The sequence below is a fragment of the Perna viridis genome, chromosome 12 (assembly GCF_037379345.1).
Source record: "Perna viridis isolate PV_CMFRI_1.1 ecotype Kerala chromosome 12, ASM3737934v1, whole genome shotgun sequence".
Classification (NCBI taxonomy): Eukaryota; Metazoa; Mollusca; class Bivalvia; order Mytilida; family Mytilidae; genus Perna; species Perna viridis.
The window spans coordinates 10,716,786-10,738,278 of NC_142456.1; the positions used below are offsets into that span (position 1 = coordinate 10,716,786).

At 32.4% G+C, this 21,493-nt stretch overlaps 1 pseudogene; it reads left to right on the top strand.

Annotated features, from left to right (window-relative positions):
* Window positions 1-9,848: 9,848 nt before the first annotated feature.
* On the top strand, window positions 9,849-11,386 carry LOC148601166 (dehydrogenase/reductase SDR family member 4 pseudogene; annotated as a pseudogene).
* The last annotated feature ends 10,107 nt before the right edge of the window (window positions 11,387-21,493 follow it).

Genomic DNA, 21,493 nt, shown 5'->3' on the forward strand with positions numbered 1-21,493 from the left:
TTTTCATTTGTATCCCGGGTAAAGAAAATTTATGGCTGGGTCAGTAGGACGAGAAATTCCCTTTGGACTTTCGAGATTTTCTAAAGTATCGTTGATATCGGATGGAAAACCTTACGTGTTCCGAATAGACACCTGCTCAAAAGGGAGATAAATGTGAATAAAATGTTGGTCCGCAAGTCGGGAATACGCAACGAAGTCACAATGCTACGTCGTCATACATTTTCGAACACATATCCGTTATTTCCTTAACTTTGTACGAAATATTTAGCTTAAAACATGGTTGTTTGAGCTTTATAGTTTTAATAAAAAAAATGTGAAAACGACAAAAATGTCGTTTTGGTGTTCCAGCGGTAAACGACAAACATGTTTATAATGTTTGTAAATACATTTTTTTGATAAGACATCAATATAAATGATTCTGGCTGTCTACCTCTTGCCTATGAAACTGGTAGATATTCCAGGCCTCCAGTTCCGATTGATGATAGACTTTGTCTCCTATATGACAATAGTTCAGTTGAAACAGAGAAACATTTTCTTATTGAATGTCCTCTATATAGTGACACGATATGAATTGTTTTTGGTATGCTCTAATCATATCGAAAAGTTTAACATTTTAGACAATGATGAAATATGAAAAAAAAAGTATAATGAAGTGTAATGATATTTCAGAGGGTACTTTGCAATCTTCTAAACAGATGGTATGTTCGTAGAAAACTGTTTTTGCATTAATAATTTATAAAAATCTGTTTTATGGGTCAATATTCCCCCTACTGTTACTATAATGTCTGGTATATATGCGGGGGTGGGAGGGGGTGTCTAAATGTGATGGTGTGAGGGATGTTACGATTATGGTCAATTATTTTTGTTACGAAGATGATGAGAAAGTGATTGTGTTGGTGGTGAGACTGCCCGTGTTTGAGTGTCATATTTGTGAATGTTATTGTATTCAGTTGTGAGTTGAGTGGAGGTACATATTAATTTCGGTGATCATATGGTATTATAACGACTCATAAAATATTGGCTTAAAACTCAGTATTTACTAACAAATGCATTTATATGTTATGAGTACTTTCTTTATATTGGCATGTATATTATCTTATTCTAACCATAGTAACTTTATGCTTTTCAAAAACTGTAATTATACATTGGCGTATTACATTGTATTAACGTTTTCTTTATTGATTTCATTTGGCTTATTCAAGATATATTCATACACAAGAATGATAAATTTATATGCCATATTTTAAATCTATCCATTTTTTTTACATTTATTTTACAAAGTATAAGTTTGAGTACTTTTTATATTTAGTTTTAATAATTATATAAGTTTGATTATAAGTATTGAAAGTATCTTATCCTTAGTTTTAATAAAGTATTAATTGGCTTTTTAATTAGTATTATTGAATTTTTTATGAAATGATAAATTTTTATATATTTTGTTTAATCATTCAAGGGTGGTTTTTTTGCTCAAACTTTTAGTGTATTATTACAATAATTTATATATGTTCATATATATATAATAGTGTCTCATAAGTCTAATAAGGCTGGGTATTGATTTTTAATTTTATGTAATTGTCTGTGTATATATCTATTGTAAGATCAATGCGTGACACTCTAATGAATAAATTTATTATTATTCTTGATTATCTTTCAAATTAATAACAATATATCAATGAAATGCCCCTTTTAATACATACCTTTTAAGTGGTCAGTCTTAAACCAATACTAGAAACATACAATAGATAAATAGTCTAATAGTACACATTCTGAAATATTCAAGAAATATAAACGAAATGCCGATAACTAGCGGAAGTTTCAAAGTAAACATTTTGTCTAATGTACACAGAAAGCAATACCAAAATTCATAATAAAAGAAACTCGTAGAACTATTTATAAGTTAGTGTTGATTTGTTCAGGAACTTCGAACATATATTCTGAGTCATTCACCGTTCGAGTTATAGTCCAAATAAGAGGCCCTGTTTTTATAAATAAAGTTGGTATTTTTGTATTTGGAAAAAATCGATTTATTATGCGTTGGGCACGACGATTGAATGACAGACGGACAGTGGTACACTTTGATACATGTACATCTTATCTATTTAAACGGGCGCATACAACAAAGGAAGACGCTACACAAACCAGGAGGTCTTTCAGGATTTCTGTATTATCTGCTGTCATAGAACAGTTTTCCGGAAAGATTTTGACAAAGTTTGTTCTGTTTTGATTCTATTGAATTTTGCTGATTCAATGAATAAGTTTGTAGTAATGCAAGTGAAGCAATAAATGTCGATAATACGTACAGAATATTGTCAAAACAACGTTTTTTTAATTAGAGAAGATCGATAGCTCTGATCTAATTATTTTTCGCTATTACTTACGAAGATTGCCGACAGGACATTCACCTGGGTTAAAAAAACTTCAACGTTAGTATAAAAACAAGTACTATCTTAAAAAAAGATAGGCGACGCAGTAAAATTCTGTGCTTTTTTTACTCCTAAGTTTCTACATTTCCTTCCAGAAAATAACACATTGCACGAAATTTATAAAATTTTCGATGTTGTTTTTTTTTCGAACGCAATTTCAAATTTTTGATACAGATATTTCGAACGCCACTAAGTTATCAGTATTTGGCCAATCGGGAAAAAGAACCGCGATCAAGTGACTTGTGTTTCCATAGATCGTCCTTTAGGTTAAAATGTAAAAAACGAAGCTGCGCCGGAATAACAATAACGGCTACACAGGTAAGCACGTGTCTTGTTTTCATTTCATTTCATCTATTTCTTGATTAGTTTTCAAATAAATAATGACCATATTTAAGCCACATTATATAATACGTAAATTTCAAATAGGATCCTTGCGCTATATTCTAAGTTTTTTCCTTTACGGCTTGAATCCGTCGGTCTTCCTAAGCGCTGAATAATCACTTTCGCCTTGGAATCAGATTTGTTATTAAAGAAGCGACCCTTACAGCACATGCGCGGATTAATGTCACCAGAAGTCACATGCATACGAATTCATCTAGGTCGATTTTTTGTCTTGCAAGACAATAAATATATAGACACCTATTTCATGTATTTAATGTATTTTATTTGTGGATGTCAAAAAATGAAATTATATACAGGAAAAGTACAATTAAATAGAGATAATTCAAAACAAAAAAGTACGAAAATGACAGCTTATGCAGCTTTAAGAGGGGTTAGAACTGATCGTAACTGTACATTTGACATCGAAACAAATAACTTGAACAAGTGATTTGAGTAGTATCCAAACATGAGAACCCACATTTTGTAATGAAGTAAACGTAGAATTAAATTTTACAAAAAATCAATATAGGGCTTACAGTAGTAAAGAGAAATAATTGACGAAGTCATATCTATCTTCATTATAAATAATGATGAATAAGACAAACAATTTAATAATTGCATAAAACATACTGAATGAAAGTAAGAGATGCCATGCAACAATAATCTTTACACATGAGCTAAATTTAGATTTGATTGATTACAAATGTAAACGGAAAGATGTAATTACTATGCCGAATGTTTATAGTAATTTCGCAGACGAAAATATATGTTATTTCGAAGGATAATGCAAATAGTTCTGAAAATTAGCGACCTTTCCGGTAAAAATGCTCTGTATGATGTTTACAGCCGATAAATAGATAGTCAAATTATTTATGTATTTATGTAGTAAAAAAATTGTTACATAAATGTTTCAAAATTTTCAATAAATATGACGTAAACCTGAATTAATGTATTGAAAATCTTTTATACTGGGCATAGATGTTTTCTTGTTTTCCATTTATAACGAATTGATGTCCATATAATATATATATATATTTTCCATCAGTAATTAGTGGTTAAATTTATTTCGCCACTCGAGGTGATACAATTATGTTAAAATGTCAATTTTACCAGAGAGATTGAGAGAGAGAAACCAAGAATTTATCGCTTTTACCTAACAATTCTGCAGTCTTCCATACTATCGTTTGTTCTTCTATCAATCTTATCATCGTTTATCAACATTAGTCAACTCTGTTTGTGTTTCCCAATCTTGTCAACAATGTCATTATTTTTTGTCGCGCAAACGACAATAAAAAGGCTTCAGATTCGATCATTAGCTCGAGGTTTCCTTTCTTTCGTCGGCGTTATAAATTATATATATATGCAATAGCAATATACAGTTATACTGTACGAATTTAATATATTAATGCGAAATGTTCCGAGCCTATTTCATGTATTGAGGGTTTTGTTTCACATATTAGTTATTTAAAATGTTTCAAATTTAGAATTGGTAAACCTACTGGTTGCTTTTCTCACATCTTTGTTTTGCATTATGTAACTTTGTACTTTGCAGTCCTCGATTTAAATAATCATTAATAAATCATATAATATCTTATATATAGAATGCCAATAGCATTTTTTCTTTTATTATATTATCACACTATCAACTTAAGTTTTATACTTCTCAATCATTCAAATTTCAAACTGTTGATTTCAAGTAAATTAAATATGAAATTTCTATAAATGAATATCCTTTAAACGAAAGTCTCTATCTCCATTCAAAATCCCACTATCTACAATATCCATATTCCCATTCCAAATCACCCCATACAATTTACCCCAAACGTGCACATGTACTTAACTTAACGCCAAAGTCAGTTTAATATTGTGATTAGCAATCTTATTGGAATGCACGAATTATAAAACATTTTGTTTTGCACTTACCAAAAAAAGTAGAAATTTTTGTTCCATTTTTAGTATTTTTGAACTATATTTATTTTTTGGTCCTTTTTAAGTATTTAGAGCCTTTTTCCTAAATGAAAAATCGATTTGTCATTCGATCGTTTTAAAGTAGTTTTTTAAAAACAACTTTTTAAATAAATTTATAGCTTTGTACGAAAAGATTGACATTCTTGTTTTCTTAATTTTCAAATTACCAACCTTTGATTGTTTCACGTTCCAAACTTAAATATAACGAATCAATATTTGCTAAATGCTATACAATGTTATTCAAGGCAATTTACATATTTCGAAAGTTCAGAACATATGTTTTAATGTTATACAGGGAAAACTAAGTACATATATTATTAATGCTAATCATACCACTAATGGAAACACGGGGGAGTTTCCATATTTCGTTTTAATTTTTTTAAAGGAAACTAGCTGAACGATGTATTAAGATGACTATACAAATGTTTCTGTCTTATTGAAGGCTAAGTCTTTGAAGATTGTGCACAGAAAAGGCATCAAACATACCGGTTTTAGATAAAGGAGACATAGCCAAAAAATGGTTACAATAAATAAGGTCCATGTGAATATGTAAAAACATACGAGAAGCGTAGGTATATACAATACAAAGTAGAACTGAAGATGAGGTCTGTATTTTAAAACAATTCAAACTCATATTTTGATTTTCTAACTTTTTATTTTGCATGGCAGAAATTTCAATCAAATCATTCAGAAATCCTTAAACATGTAAAGGTATAATATAAACTTGTCAGTCCGTCCTTATAGACGAGATTTTTATTACCGATCAATTTATTGTTGGATTATAATCTGAAGTAATAACTAAAACGTTCTAAGAATTCATTTGGAAAGTAACAAATGTTAAGATAACATAGAACAAATATTTGGCAACAAAGACACGGGATTCAGAAGGTTTTGATAACAAAACAATTGACAAAACTGTATAATTCAGTTAAAAACTCCCATTGAATAAACCTTGGACAATGAAGAAGGTTTACATATTATGCATAAAGTTTATAAGCCAAGATATCCTTTCAAAATTAGAAAACAAAGGATAATTCAACATTTTTGATTATTTCAATGACTTGTTTAAATAAAATATGAAAATGTTCTAAAACATTTTAACCCTTGGCCCTACATCTATTTTTGTCTTGTGGTAGAACAACCTGAAGTACAAAATAAAAAAAAATGGCATATTTTGCACAAAAAAATGAAATATCTTTCAAATGGATAAAATATTATTCTATCCCATGGTCATACGTCTTTGTGATAAATTGCTCCCCAAAACAAAAACGATGCGGCCATTGTGACGTCATGGATATTGACTGTATTTAGGTTGCAGACCACCAATTCAACCAATGAGCATTTGGAACGTACGCAAAAACAGTCCTACGCAGAAATTACCCCTGTTCCTCATAGTGCTGTGAAAAAAATTTTCATCTCATTTGAAAAACTTCTTTGTACCTAACTGTAGAAAAACGGGGGTATATGAAAATAATTCAACGGACGAGACAAAATAAGTATAGACTCTTTGTGATGGATTTAGCCCTTAATGCGATAGGTGTGGTTCTGAGTACTTCTTGTATACAATGTATTGTTGAATGTAAGATCTTCCTATATAATTGATTCTAATGCTGGTGAAGGGAGGTTTCTTCTTAAAACACCTTACATCATTTCGAACTTTGCAATATATTTGATTGTTAGTTTTGTTAAAATCGAATAAGAAATATGTAAGATTTCGAATGTTTAAACACAGAAATTGTCTCAACAACAAAATTGAATCGATAAATGAGCTAAATTAAATTACAGGGCAAATCATTAATTAGCGATTAACGTTTTATGTTAAAGTGTGTTTTGTGTAATCTGGCACATTTGTTCCTGAAGTCAAAATTTGCACGCATACGGACATGTTTGAACGCAAATCTAGATGTTCGGATCGGTTTATATTGTAATTACTTTGCTTTCACACTTCAAAACATTATATTATAGGAATGGAACGGGCATTATAATATTGTTAAGTAAAATCATTGATCGATTGGGGATTGGTTAAAAAATTATCTCGGTGAAAACAAAACGTTAATAAGCACATATTGTTAACCAACTGTTTTTTCGTTGCGAGTCAGTGTAATCAAGGGAACCAATGTTATAGCGATGATAATCAAAAGAATGTAATCCAGGGACAAAGACCAGACATGGAAAACAGACATACACAACAAAGAACATAAAGTGAATAAAATTATACATACAAAGTAACAAAAGCAAATGAGCAACTTGGACTCCACTAAAAACTTGGAGCATGGACCAGGTGCACCAGTAGGGTAAGCGTCCTCTGTTTTTCTAGAAACACTCGCCGAGTTTTTCATAAAAAGTCAAGTCCGGGGTATACAAACGAGGAAAGGAAAACTATGATCCGTTGACCATAACTATCCACGAGTTGACGATGACGACCATAAAACTTCTGTAGTGTTGACTTCAATCTTGTAGCAACATAACCCTGTTCCAGAAGCCTATTTGTTAGAGTTCTAGCGCGATTGAAAAAAATCTGTGTAGTTTCCTCAAGCTCTGGCATAACGTATGGGTTGTGAACACTCCATACGCAGGTGCTGAAGGGATGTTGCCACAGATGAAAGGAAAGTTGACATCACGTTTGTCGTAAAGTTTGGTCAATAGTTTTCCTTTACCATCGATGTAGGTCAAGATATGAGGCTGCCTTCACAGTGTCTGTAGTATTCTTTATCTCAAGTTATTTTTGGTAGAAGCGATGTATCAAATCCCCGAAATTAGGATTGTTTAACGATAATACGTCATATATATTGCGGAAAATGAGATTGAAGGATCCAGCCAAACGATATTCTTTCTTTCGGATCAGATCAGCTATAAAGTCAGCCCCATAAGGGTGAGGGAATAGGTCAGCAAGTAAAGGAGCACAATTTGTTCCCATTGGAATGCCGACCGTTTGTTGAAAAAACACGTCCACCACACTGGATAAATATGTTGTCGATTAAAAATTCCAGCATTTTGTAAATTTCTCTGTATATTTGGAAGATGATTTGGAATTATTTCTTACTAAGTATGAGGAATCTCTACCAAGAACTATATATTTGTATCTAGGTGTAGCATATTTTTTGGAAAAAAACAACGATGTATAATGTTTTTAAGTCGGGATTTTAACTGAGTATGGGGAATAGAAGTATACAGTGTTGAAAAATCATAGGTTTTAATGCTACTATATTCAGATAATAGTCTTGAACTGATTGTCTTCGCCCCGTGCAGGTCCGGGTGTTAAAAGAATAGGCCTACAGCAGCGCTTAGCTTGTCGTAAAAGGCGACTAAATAGTGCTCAGAACCCTAGCCGGGGGCTAGGGCGCTCTGCCCATATAGCAACTGGGATGTGTGCCCCAGGTGGTGGAATGGGGTAACCTTGGCGTGTTATATGCTGGGGTTGTCAGGCTATAATACGGAAAACCTGACCGCAAACCATAGTAGTGCACCTTGTTGGGAAAGATGCCACGTTCCTCGCACGTTAAAAAACCCTGCTGTGGTATTCTCCCGGAGTAGGAACCATTGGGCTCCGCCACAGGGGGCTAAATTGCCCGACCCTACCCACCTCTCCCTATTTTCAGTGGCAATGTGTCGACCCCATTATCCTTGTGTCCCATCCCTTTTTCATTTCATAATCATTTCATGTTCATTGTATCATCAATTTCATTGTCATCGTCTGAATATAGCTGAAATATTGCTGCTCGGACGGACGTTAAACCCCAACAAACAAAGAAACAAACTGATTGTCTCCAAAAGATCTTTCGAATTTTTCAGGATCCACATTGAATTAATACCACTACGGAAGTAACAAGTGTTGTGGTAGGACTGCAGACCCTCTTTGACAGTTGTGAGTATAGAAGTTTAAAGGTTTGAAAGACGTTTGGTGGAACATTTTGCAGATGCAGCTATGAAACGTTGTTTGTATAGATACTTGTGGAGTTTAGGAATCCAGTACAGAGACGGTAAATCACAATCATCGTCTTGGTACAGAGACCAAAAGAGGATAGCACAGATTTATGGTTTTCCACAATCTCTTCCTTGGAGAGAGTGGTAGCAGTATAGGTCTTATCACTGCTATTATTTTCTACGTCAACCTCTGATAATAAACATTGGATGTTAAACGTTTTGCAGACAAAAACAATGTTGTTTTGGGCTTAATCTGCTGGTACGACAACATATTTGTCATGTATAGTAGACAATGTTTTTGCTACATCGGGGTCGTTGAAAACTGATGTAGCCTTGGCACTCATTGACCCACTTAAAAGTTTCATTCGTTTCAAAATTAAGGACCTCACGGCCTTTAACCACTCCGACAGAGAATCAATGTCTTCTTGTTCTCGTTTTATGCATTTTCTTGCATAGTTCTCGACGGCATCCATAAGAACTTTAAGTTTATAATTCTAATTTATGGAGCATGGTTCACGGTACTTGGGACCTTTAGAAAGGATATTACGCAGAGATTAGAATGTATGTAATTTCAATTTACAGCTAGTGAATAACATACATTTGATTCTCATTTTCAAATATGATACGCTAAATTTCGAGATACATGCATAATGAACCATGCTATTAAAATGTCTAAACAAAACAAACAAATCACAAAAAAGAAGAAAAAAAAGGTAAGATAAATATATTCTAATACATCAACAAATATCTGAGTAGAATTAAGTTCTGTTTAACAAGACTTCCACCATGCTGCCTGATGCATATACGTATTTTTAATAAATCTTCCTCCATGCGGCTTTATGATATTGATCTTGTCTTATAAGACTTTTCCATGCTGCTCGATGAAGGTTATAAATTTCATAGACCTTAGAGGTTTTAAAGCTCACACCTGCAGAAAGATGTTTACATGTAATAAATAGCAAATTTATGTTAATCTTACATATTCATATTCTACCTGTATAGAAATAAAATAACAGATAAATTTATTATCTTACACTTGGATAATTTTTCCGCAACGTATAGTTTTATGTAATATTATATTATCTAATTTTAATGACTATCAATTTAAAAGGATTTTAGCATAGTGTCGACATATGAAACAACGAATCAAGTATATAATAGAAACTAAGTTTCTGTTGGACCGTTTTTAAAGATGATTTATTAACGCTCCATTTATAAATAATGCTTTATCAATACCTTAAGAAAAATCAACACATCACATGCATTTCATTTAGCACTTAATTCCGGATGTAAAGTAACGTAAATAGTTGAAAAACAGGATACATAATTCACAATACTAGATAACGACAATGGCCGACAGACGCGGGACACTAAATGGAAAAGTGGCAGTTATAACCGCTTCAACAGATGGAATCGGATTAGCCATAGCCAAACGCCTAGCTCATGATGGCGCTAAAATCGTTATTAGTAGCAGAAACCAAAACAAGGTAGATAAAGCTGTGCGCTTGCTAAAAGCTGAAACATTTTACGTCTGTGGAATAGTTTGTCACGTTGCTAAGAAAGAAGATAGGGCCCAGCTAATGCAATTAGCACTTGCAATGTATGGTGGAATTGATATTTTAGTTTCTAACGCTTCTGCAAAATTGGACAGCCATAATACACTTCTCGAGAATACAGAGCAAGAATGGGACGAACTTTTTGAGACAAATGTAAAGGCTGCTTTTATGCTTTGCAAGGAAGTAGTTCCGCATTTGGAGAACCGGGGTGGTGGTTCGATTGTGTTTGTATCCTCACTTGCAGCTTACTCTCCTAATAAGTACTTTCCCATGTACAGCGTAACCAAATTAGCACTAATTGGCCTTGTAAAAGCTCTACTATCAAGTGTGGCAACAAAAAACATTCGAGTAAATTGTATAGCGCCAGGGTTCATAAAAACGGAACTAACTAGATTTGCATGGAGTGATCCGGAATTGTTAAAATCCTTACTACATAATATCCCTCTAAGCAGGTACGGTTCTGCAGAGGAGTGTAGTGGAATTGTTTCCTTTCTCTGTTCAGACGATGCATCGTATATTACTGGTGAAACAATTGTTGTCGGTGGTGGCCTGGACTCCCGTCTTTAAGCAGACACTCATTTTTAATTTGCTTCGTCTTGGTTTGCAATATTTTGCTCTGTAACTATTTTCCCGACCCCTGTTTGACAGAATTTACTCATTGCGTACTGTTATAAGCACTTGTAGACAATATACAAGAAACAAAATATGATATATTTGAAAAAAAGGTAACTAACAAACCAAGTTATTTTTAAATGTTCATAGTTGATAAATGACTTTATTTGATTAAATTTTTTATCATGTAATAATTTTTTTTTATTATTTCTTTTATGTGCTGACGTCTTGTAAATACTTTGTTACAAGCTTTTACAATGGTAACAATAGATATATTCCAGCAATAAAGACACAAAACCTTGTAAGCGATACCTATGGTCGAAATGTCGGTAATCTTTGGAAATCGACGAGGTTGTTGGGCATGCCAATTATTTGAAAGTAGAAAATTATTCGCCTCCACGTCTGTAAATGTGATTTATGCCTTTATTTGTAAGCTATACAAAATGGCGCAGGTAGACGCATCGTGTAAGAGATATTGTTATCGCTTTGAAAAAAAAAAAAAAAAAAAGATTCGTAAACAATTATGATAGGCAATCCACAGATCGTCCATACCATGCAAAAAATTTACTGAGCAAGTGTTTTCGCTTTCCACATACTCAAACGTATACTTTTTTGGCATTTACCTTATTGACAATTTGACTATTTGGTTTAAAATATTGGTATACATTTAGTTTTAAATGTTATTAGATCCCCAGTTAATGAATTAGAATATGATTATGGCATTAGATATGACATTCATATCTGGTATAAAATGGCAAGTTGTATTCACAAAGTAAGAAGTATATTTCAACCACCAGCATGAATTTCGTCCTGTTTGATAGGATTCCATTCTCTCTTAACGTAGTTGCTTGTCCTGCGTTATCTTATTTGGCGATTGTGATGAACATTTTTGCGTTTTTTATTTTATTCTCAAAGAAAATATCATCACCAGCTACAGTGTTGATGCAAGGTCTCGCCATTGCAGACAGTCTCACAGCTTTATGTTTGTACGGATTCGAACCAAACATTCTTTATAATGTTTTATACTAATGTGTACAGTCCACCAAATGAGAAAGCAGGAAAACAAAATCAAGAACATTATTTTGCCTTTAAATTGATCAGCCTAAACTTTCCGATCTGTGCATTGCATTACTACCCCAGCCAGATTGCTGACTGCTGTCATTTTGTATCCATTTTGTTAACGACATCGTTAGGGCTACAAAAAGTGTTCGTGGTATTTTTTCCGATGTGGAGTAAAACGATTATGTCGAAAAGGAAATCAATCATAGCGTGCGAGGTTTGTCTAGGTTTCTCGTTTGTTCTTCATATGCCACGAATATTGACTGTACGTTTCAGAGCTGGATATAACAACGTGTGTTATGTAGAAGAACAGGGGGTTATTTGGAAAGATACACCCTTACATTCTATCCACTGTGTCTATCAATAATGATAATGTTTTCATCTGTTTGTATGATTGGTTCCACTTTAATAATTGTAGTAACCTTATGCAAAAGAAAGAGACTAAGGACAAATCGTCGGTGGTCAATGTACCAAAGACGATCTTGTGTACTTATTGCTATCGTGATGACGGTTTTTTAATAACAGAAACTCCACGACTCTATTTAAATGGACGTGTCTTCGATACGTTCCGATTAAATGGCTTGACGAATGATGACTTGCGGGCTAAAATTAAAGGAAAAACTAAATCGGAACCGCAAAATTATGCAGCAACCTGTTTCCAGTTGAGAAACGAGACAGTAAATACGTTTTTACAGAGCAATCAAAGTTCTTGTACGGTACTTATGATTGAACAGGCATTTAATGAATTTCGTACAGAAATGCCAGTGCAGCTTAATGAAGTTATGTTATCCATGGATCCATGGTTCCTACAATCGTTTGTGTTTTCTATAGACACATATACTTATTACATGGAAGAACATAGGAAATCGGTATTAACTGATTTAAACATAACGTCATTCGGTGGCTGCACGCAGATAAACAATGTAAGTAAACTTTTCCAAACCGAGTTAAGTAGCTGCATGATATTGGAAACTCAAAAAGACTTTACGGAATTCCCTAAAGTAATACTAGGAACCACGCCTTACAGTGGAAACTTGAATTTCATGAAAGCTATATCCGCAGACGGATCAAAAATCGAACACTTTAAACTCCAATTTGAGATTCTGAAACTTTGTAATCTATATGATATTAAGCAAGAAAATAAGAACTTCCATACGTCAAATATTACATTTTTGATACACACTTTCACATAGGTTTTCAGCAGGATAATTTTTGAAATCATCAAATGAGGACTGTGCATATGCAACATTACAGCTACTAATAGAATTCAGATTAGGAGTACAAGTATTTGCAGATTAGAATATGAGTCTGATGTTATATACGTACAAGTTTCTACAAAGCATAATGGCAGCCAGAGTCCACTCTAAACAGCAGCAAACTGTGAACTCTACCTCGGTTTATTGGGTATTTTATGTTTGGAAGTGGTTTTATCATTTTATCGGTCAAGTTATTCTTACATTAATTCTAAAATACATAGACCATAGGCCGATACCGAAACGCGCAAATCCATAAGAAGATTCAACCATATTAAATGAGAGTTTGCAAAGTATAGAAACATATGCTTTGCTTTTATCAATGGCATGTTTTACTCAATATTTTTCCAAAGGAGATTGAAGCGCTTTTTCTTTCACTATAATAATTACAGGCGATGACAAGACATTTCAAATTCAAAACCGAAAAGTAATCAATACTAAATTCAACCAAAGCACACAAACCAATATGATGAGGTAAACACTTTCAACGAATATTTAAAAAAAATATTTATTTAAAAAAAAAAACCAAAAAAAGTACGGATCATGTTATTATTGGTAGTGAATTCTGAATCTGCCAAAGCATACGAATTTAAATTCTGTTTTGTTAGTTGTATAAATATAAATATACATTTGATTTTATTGTTGGCTTAATTAAGTTATATTCCAGATTTGTCACTCTCTCATAACTACAGTCTAAAATTTATTTTCAATTTTAATTGTGTAATTTAAACATTACTTTATGTGGTTATTTGAATTATTTTCAGTTGTAGATTTCGCACACCTCCAAACATATAAAAAAAACTCTTTGCCAAATACCCTCTACACGCAAATATCAAGTAATTCCTTGATTAATACCAACCAAAGCGGCATAGGATTGGGTGAAACTATATACAACCAAATATGTATGTAAAGCTACAAATAAAATTTCCAACGTATAAACGATAACAAATATTATATGATGATTTAATATGTACGATGATTTAAAGTATATAATGATTTGAATACAAAAATGCTATAAATGTAATTTTAGTGTTTTAACCATTTAATATTCCTATTTGCACTTCCCTGTGGTGAGCAGGGGTAACAGATAAACAGATAATGCTGGCGAACGGAAGTGGTACAAGTGAAAAAAGGATATAAGAAAAGCATTTCAATATCATATTAAAATAACCTGTAATTAGGGCAAATACTGTTATTTATGGTTAAACATCGGTAAGAAGTTTTTTGAATAAATTGTTTAAAGGTATCGTTGAAAACACTTATCGCGGCTACAATAAGTCAAATATTTAAATTTGAAGTCTACTTTTGTCCAATGCTACAATCGGACAATAAACCCGTTAGTCGGAGTGGAGAGTTACTTCCCTTTGCTCAAAATTTAAAAAAAAAAGTCATTCGGGATATTTTGAAAAGGCGTTTCAGGCTATTAATGGTACATTTTGCCTTAATTTTGCAAAATAAAAAAATACAAAATTTTTTCCAATACAGGTGATTTTTTTCTTATTTAAGAAATTCATTTTACCTAATGGAAATTATATTAGACGGTTCATAAACCACACTTTAAGGTGCCTTAAGGTATAGAAACTGTGGAATATAAAACTAATGAAACGGCAAGTGACAAGAGAAGCATAGGCTTATGAACATCAATAAGAGATCAACAAATAGAATGTACTCTCTCCGGATACTAAAACCTTTGTAAAAGAATATTCAGAAAACTGCTAAGAACTTTTTAAAAAAGATAATAAAGGAATGATTGTTTTATTTTTTTCGGTCTATGAAGAAAAAAATTCAATCAAGTGGTGCACACTTAATAGGTTATTTCACATTAAATAAACTGGGTATCAGCAGGCTATTTTCAATTACGCACAACGGTCATTGAGGTTTTTTTCAAATAGACCGACAAAATAAAACAGACATTCATTATAGTACATTTTTAGTATCAAAATCCAACGAATGAATTATTGAAAAAAGGTTAATGACCTTCAAAAACATATAAAAAAGTTGGTCAATGAGGATTTAAAAAACCTTTTTCACTATAAACATCCATTTTTATACATAAAGCCTTCAGCTGATAGTTGTAACTAGTTAAATCATGTTGAACGGTTATAAGTGTTAGACATTTTTACTGCTACACAAATTCCTCAATGGTTTTCTTAAGTAATAATTCAGGTATTATGTTATATACTTTTATCGATCAATAAAGTCAGTACGTTATAAGCAGTCTTCAAAATATCTAGTACTTTAAGGAATATTGGTTTACATTCAATGTGAAATTAAATAAACACAAACAAAATGAAAAAGGAAAGACATTTGTAAAACTTGTTCTTTTAAATAGTTTATTATTGAATATATTATTAATAAGTTTTTATTCAATTTGTTTTGTTTTAAGAATATACTACAGGCCCAAAAATTGAATGGCTTTGGATACTGATAACTTACAAACTTATAATTAGGATTCAAATATTTTCATTTAATGTAAGGCAAATCTTAGTGTATTTAAGTGTGCCTTTTATATAATCATTCTAAGATCATGATCACCTAGTCAAATGTTGTTCTATAACAGGTCTTCAACCAGCTCTTCTGGCAGGTTTAGTAGAGTCGGTTTTTGTTGAGCTTGTTCATAAACCGACTGAGAGAGCAGGCCCTACAAGAAATTGTTTGAATATTTACAATAATTTTCTATATTTGTATTTATTTAATAATTGATATATTTGTTTGAGAATTTATATGCCGCTTTGTTCTTATGTTGTAGATTTTTTAATGCCTTCTATATGTCAATTAAAAGTAATTCCACATTCAGTTTCCCAGTGCCAACATAAACAATCAGACCCAACTTTGTCTCAGAATATAAAGTTATCCCTAGGTCTAATCCCAAGACCAAATTTGTTTGTCGATGGCTTTTCGCCGAACAGTCAAGGGTTAAGTTCTCGTTGGCGGAATTTTTTTTTTTAGGAAATGATTGTTCTTCCGTCACATTTGACGTCCACCTAAAACACCCACGGGGTTTGTGATGCTAGTGTGCAATTTTGTGACGATTCGGTACGGAGAGTCTTGGGGTGGTCAAAATGTGGCAATATAGCCTCCCTGCTTTGTAGAAGGTAGTGATAATCAAATAGTCAAATAATTGATTCTTTAGTCAAATATATGTACAAAAAACAATATATTTAAGTGAAAAACTATGTATCTCTAATTTAAATCAACGGAAAATAATCGTTAAAAAATGACCGCAAAATACAATATTATTCCGAAACATAGTTTTTGTTGGCTTTATTGAGATAATGGTCAATTATAGCAATGTTCATTGTAAAGAACAATTCAAGCTTTTCTTTTTAATTTTAAAAAAGAGGCTTGAACAGTTTCACATCAAGATATGACTGTTGTTATCAAAGTATAGTAAAAAGTAATTATGAATTCCCAGAAAAAGCAACAGTTAGTTTTTTTTTTGTACAAAAAAAATATCAATTAATGTGTCGGACTGCTCGATTTATCAATTATTATCGTACTTGAATACACGAAATACATGACATGGAACGCGACATTACATAAATTACAATAAATGTCTATTAGATGGATGTCCCTATAATAATTAAAGTTGTTTAGTTTATGAAAGCTGTTCACATACATTTGCACTGTTTACAAAGTAGAACAACTTCATTCAAACACCGTGATTTGGCACTTACGCATTTTATTATCGGATTTATAACAAAAAAGACAACTTTGCATGACATAAAAGACTGAGAAACGTAAAAATATGATTTCTTATATTCGAAATTATTAAATGAAAAAAAAATAAAAAACAAAAAAAAAATGTTATTGTGCATTACATTTTTTCGAAACTATTCATGAAATATATGTAAAAAATAGGTACCTGAGGATTATAATTTCCGTAGTCAAGATTCAGTAGAAATGCATTTATTTTCAGTTACTGTTTTAATTGTTTGATCCCGATATATGTATATATAGTCATAAGTGAATGATCACTTAGTTTTCGGATGAAGTGTTTTTTTTTTCTTCTGCAATATTTTACAAGTTATACATCAACGTGAAAACTTTTATAACGAATATTACATTCAGAATTAGTATAACATTCTGATCATATATTTTTGAAAATCAAGTAACAGGTCATTTACTAAAAACAATTGCAAAAATACAAATGAAAAAAAGAAAGAAACGTTAAAAGGTTTCAGTTCAAAAATACTTTACGCTTATATTAACTTCAAGAAGAAGAGAAATCAGTTTAAAAATGATTTCTTTTCCTCAAATCAAACTTAATTCAGTTAGGAAAAGCCATTTTTGTTAGTTGCAATTACGCGTCGGGATGTTTTTATTCGAGGAAAATGTAATTTTGTCTTCTTATACCCCAAATGTATTTAAATATGTTATATGTTTTTGTTATTGCTAAACTATTTCCTGATTAAAACGTTTGTTTGTTTGTTTGTTTGTTTGTTTGTTTATTTCCGATTTTTTGTAGGGAAACATCATGATTGACAGAAGAAAATGTTTTCAATTATACTATTGTTGCGTTGCATTGGAACCATTGTCACCATAGGATTTCCAATTAATCATCATTAGTTTTCATTTTTTATTGATCACGTAACTTGTAAATAACCATGTTGAGGAGTCAATATATTATTGACCATTGGCATGAAAGACAACTCTTTTTTGAAAGCAGCTTTGCTTTTAAATTACACCTATAATTAAAAAACGAGATCCTTCCGACTTGGAATAATGTGCTTGTCGCTGACTATAGAGATGCTTATTGCACCTTCCATTACTCGTTTTAAAACGGTTAATTAATTTACGAGCTGGGAGTGTTAATAGATCATTTATAAATGGATAAGGAGACAAAAAAGTTCGCAAAGTCATTTATCTCCCCGAATTTTTAAAACTGATGTAGATTAAGGAAATTCAATGGAAGTCATTAAAGTTTACAAATGAGGGGAAAGCCATCAATGCAACAAGGAAAATTAGAAGATATAACTCAGCATAGCCTACAGCACAGAGCAAGACATTAATTCATCAGCAGAGCAGGACAAACTTACCCTTCTGGAGCGGCTGATGTAATTTCCTTTTTTGTGGGAGACCATATTGCTGCTTTTTTGTGGTGTGTTTCTTATTTTACTTATTTTCAGAATTTCATATGTGATTATATATTTTCTGATGATAACTCTGCTTATGACGATCATTTCTGCTCCCTGCCTTCAAGTTCTGACCATGTACTTGGATTTTGAGCTTTCTCGTCAATTTAGATGCTTTGATATATGCCGATATGAGGCTCAAGACCGACAGTTAAAAGATAAATTAAATTGAAATCAAAATGTAGTAGTTAAGGAATTTGTTATAAAAAAAAAACAAACAAAAAACAAACAAAAAAAAAAACAAAAACAAAAAACAAAAACAAAAACAAAGAATACATTAACACACACACACAAACAAAAAAAATCACACAAAAAAAACAAAAACAAAAAAACAAAACAAAACAAAAACAAAGAATACATTAAAAGGAAAAATACACCAAAACTTTAAATATATAACCAACAAACTCAAAATACAAAGCAACAAATTGGCAAGATTTCAATTTATATAACACAACATAATAGTCCGTGGGCTGGGAGGGTCCACCGTGCACCCCCACTCATTAACTTTATGGTAATTTTTAGGTACCTTTATACCTCCCATTACCGAATCAATTTGTCGCCAAAGAATATTCTCGGATTCTTTTTCAGTATAAACCTATATTTGTACCCCTCTAGGTCCAAAAGCCAAGGTTTTTGTGACTTTATTGTTTGAGCGTCGTAGCGTTTCTGGGATAACATGTGAGAACAAACTAAACGAATTTAAGTATCATCATATAGCCCAATGTCTCAGCTTTTCAATGGTATCGCTGTAAAATCAACAAAATGTACCACTACCACGCCAAAAAAAATCGCTTAATTTGACATATTGTTCAATGTCAAAAACCCCTAGAGTATTTATGCTTCAGTAAAAATTGGTTTATTCAGTATTTTCTGTTTAGTATTATCACAATTTATACTTCGGGGATTCTTTTGATAAATTTTAGCGATTTTTGTAGTCAGAATTAAAAGAATATTACGTAACTAAAATCATACATACAAAGTAACAAAAGCAAATGAGCAACTCGGACTCCACTAAAAACTGGGAGCATGGACCAGGTGCACCGGTAGGATAAGCGTCTTTTACTTTTCTAGAAACACCAGTTGCTCATTAGAAGTCAAGTCCAGGGTAGACGAAAGAGGAAAGTAAATTTATGATACGTTGAACAAATCAGTTTTCATGGCGCAGATGGATACAAAGTAACGATCCACGAATTCATGATGACGACCATAAAACTTTTGTAGTGATGATTTCAATCTTGTAGCAACATAACCCTGCTCCAGAAGCCTATTTGTTAGAGTTCTAGCGCGATTGAAAAAAATCTGTGTAGTTTCCTCAAGCTCTGGCATAACGTATGAGTTGTGATATGAACATAGGTGAAAGGAAAGTTGACAATGTTTAATGAAAAGTCATCACGTTTGTCGTAGAGTTTGGCCAATAGTTTTCCATTACCATCGATTTCTTAGTGAAGGTCAGAATATAAGTCTGACCTCACAGTGTCTGTAGTTTCCTATATCTCAAGTTCTTTGGGGTAGATACGATGTATCAAATCCCCCAAATTATGATTGTTTAAAGATGGAACGTCATCTATATAGCGGAAATTGAGATTAAAGGATCTAGCTAAACGATATTCTTTCTTTCGGATCAGATCAGCTATAAAGTCAGCCTCGAAAAAGTGAAAGAATAGGTCAGCCGAGGAGCACAATTTGTTCCCATTGGAATGCCGACCGTTTGTTGAAAAACACGTCCACCACACTGGACGAATATGTTGTCTATTAAAAATTCCAGCATTTTGTTAACATCTTCTTCTGTATATTTGGAAGATGATTTGGAATTATTTCTTACAAAGTATGAGAAATCTCTTCCAAGAACTATACAAATTAAACAAAATAAAAGTTGTCTTCAGTGTATATAGTGTTTACATTTGTTGCATGATTCTATGCTGTTTGTGTCAGTGTAACATTTGTAGCATGATTCTATGCTGTTTGTGTCAGTGTAACATTTGTAGCATGATTCTATGCCGTTTGTGTCAGTGTAACATTTGTAGCATGATTCTATGCCGTTTGTGTCAGTGTAACATTTGCAGCATGATTCTATGCCGTTTGTGTCAGTGTAACATTTGTAACATGATTCTATGCCGTTTATGTCAGTGTAACATTTGTAGCAGGATTCTATGATGTTTGTGTCAGTGTAACATTTGTAGCATGATTCTCTGCTGTTAATGTCAGTGTAACATTTGTAGCATGATTCTATGCTGTTTGTGTCAGTGTAACATTTGTAGCATGATTCTATGCCGTTTGTGTCAGTGTAACATTTTGCAACATGATTTTATTCTGTTTTTTTCAGTGCAATATTTGCAACATGATTCTATGATGTTTGTGTCAGTGTAGCATTTGTTGCATGATTCTATGCTGTTTATGTCAGTGTAACATTTGCAGCATGATTCTATGCTGTTTGTGTCAGTGTAACATTTGCAGCATGATTTTATGCTGTCTGTTTCCGTGTAACATTTGTAGCATGATTTTCTGCTGTTTGTGGCAGTGTACCATTTGTTGCATAATTTTATGCTGTTTGTTTCCGTGTACCATTTGGAACATGATTCTATGCTGTTTGTGCCAGTGGAGCATTTTTTGCATGATTTTATGCTGTTAGTTTCAGTTTAAGATTTGTTATATGATTTTATTCTGTTTGTATTAGTGTAACATTTGCAAGATGATTCTATGATGTTTGTTTCCGTGTAACATTTGCAACATAATTCTATGTTCTTTATGCCAGTGTAACGCTTGTAGCATGATTCTATGCTGTTTGTGTCATTTTAGCATTTGTAACATGATTCTACGCTGTTTGTGTCAGTGTAACATTTGTCGCATGATTCTATGCTGTTTGTGTCAATGTATTATTTGCAGCAATAATTCTATGCTATTGTATCAGTGTAACATTTGTTACATGATTGTATGCGGTTTGTATCAGTGTAACATTTGTTGGATGATTATATGCTGTTTGTGTCAGTGTAACATTAGTAACATGACTCTATGCTGTTTGTGTCAGTGTAACATTCGTAGCATGATTCTATGCTGTTTGTGTCAGTGTAACATTTGTAGCATGATTCTATGCTGTTTGTGTCAGTGTAACATTTGTAACATGATTCTATGATGTTTGTGTCAGTGTAACATTGCAGCATGATTCTATGCTGTTAGTGTCAGTG